At 38.0% G+C, this 1,879-nt stretch overlaps 1 pseudogene; it reads right to left on the bottom strand.

The window, feature by feature from the left end:
• Nucleotides 1-478: 478 nt before the first annotated feature.
• LOC108368949 (uncharacterized) lies at nt 479-1,194 on the bottom strand (annotated as a pseudogene).
• Between the last annotated feature and the right edge of the window lie 685 nt (nt 1,195-1,879).

The following is a 1,879-nucleotide window of genomic DNA, read 5'->3' as shown; positions in this document are numbered from 1 at the left end:
TGAATAAATCGTTCCCATAATTTAAGATGCAAAACAAAAACCAGTCGTGAAAAATTGTTTTTGTTTTGCTTTATAGTTTTTGGGAATACTTGTTCACATGGAATTCGCGATGAAGCCGAATATTCATCGCTATCTGGATGTTAAGGTTGACTCGATGTTAAAGGATTTTGTATCTGTACCTCGATGAGTTGCATTAATGAAAGCGTAATAATTTAGTAAATCTCGCATTATCTGACTTGTCTTAGAGTTGAGTTTGAGTTGAGTTATATCCACAATTAAATACGATATTCTTGGTTGTTACGAATGACTTTACATAAAACCCCTAAAAAAAAAATCTTGCGGCCGGCCCTGATTTAGATACATATTTTCGGACTCTATCGTACATATCGCAAATGATTTTGACGATAAAGCGTACTTGAGGAAAAAAACATGCCTTTGGATAAATGCGAAATATAATTTTTTTACCATAAATTTTCTTTTATTTCATTTTAGTCATTTTATCTGTTATGTTTTTAATGTTGAAATCCTCTGGCAAATTGCAGCCGATTGTGGCGACTATTTTAGCAGCCACCGCAGAGCCGACAATCACACAGGCGCGTATTCATAGTCCAGCAACTAAGTCGAAACTAACAAAGTTGCAACTTAAATTTAAGTACCAACTTANTTTTAAGTTGGTACTTAGCCAGAAAAGCCGAAACTAAGGCGACTATGAATAGCTTTAGTTGTGACTAAGAAAAGTTTCGACTTAGTTGAGTACTAAATATGACTATGAATATGCGCCACAGTCTTTTAATTTATAATTATTCAGGAAGGTATGCAAAAATCACGAAACAAATGAATCACCATCGTGTCGATAACCTTTTCATCAGGATCTACGATACAACTGCGACAAAATACCTCAACGACTTTGGCGGAGCCATACTCAACATTGCCCTATAATACCGTGCTTGTCCATCGTAATAACCGCGATGCGAGGCCCGCATTTCTTGTCGAATATCCATTTTACCGCCTTATCTAGGTCGTCGCCAAATCCCATTTTATCCGCCAAGTACGATTCGCATACCAATTTCTTGATTACATCAAAATTTTTGCGTACAATGTACCCTGCGCTCAAGTTAAGTACCAGCCAGCGACGCCCGCTCACATTTCATTTTTCAACATATACGGACATAGTTCATGGCAGTTTGGTATCATAACTGATCTGCTTGCACTCAACCGGACATAAAAATGTAACTCCTCTTCCACGCGGTTTATATGCTTCACGGTGAGCTTGTCGGAAGCGCCGATGAACGTGTTGTACACGAGTGTGTCCTTATTATGAGATTAAACTGGTATATAGAATCCCGGCTGGTGACTGAGGGGTCAGGGAGGTTATTTTAGCCCCTTTTAAAGACTTTACAGGGCCTAGATTGTGTGTATCTGAAAATTCTAAAGTGTAGGGGATACAGGCTTATAGTGGCTCTGATAAGAATTTTTAGCGCACGCCTAGCGGAAAAGAAAATGGGAAGGTCTCAACCTTCCAGTACTTAGAAGCGTAAACCTAAAGCTGAAAATAGTCAAGCACGTAAACCTACCGGTACGTAAACCCAAGTCAGCTGACACGATCTCTCTTACCAAAGCGCCGTGTAAATGAAAACTCAAAACCGCAGAATTTTTCAGTAGTTGTAGCCCGTAGCGCAGAAATCGGCGGAATTTAGATATTTCCGTGTCAGCTGATTTCTTCCTTCTATAGATGGTTGCCACTTCGTCAGTTTGGCAGATAGTAAAAAAGTTATAAGTTCCTATTCAAAATACATTTAAAATATTTGAAATTTACTATTGAATAAGGTTTTTTTGTTGAAAACTAAGTAGTTTATATTTAGCTACGATCTATTATAAC

Source organism: Rhagoletis zephyria, unplaced genomic scaffold (assembly GCF_001687245.7).
Source record: "Rhagoletis zephyria isolate East Lansing unplaced genomic scaffold, Rhagoletis_zephyria_1.1 Rzeph_scaffold_03416, whole genome shotgun sequence".
Taxonomy (NCBI): Eukaryota; Metazoa; Arthropoda; class Insecta; order Diptera; family Tephritidae; genus Rhagoletis; species Rhagoletis zephyria.
Note: the sequence above shows the minus strand (reverse complement) of the source record. Positions and strands in the feature narration are given on the sequence as shown.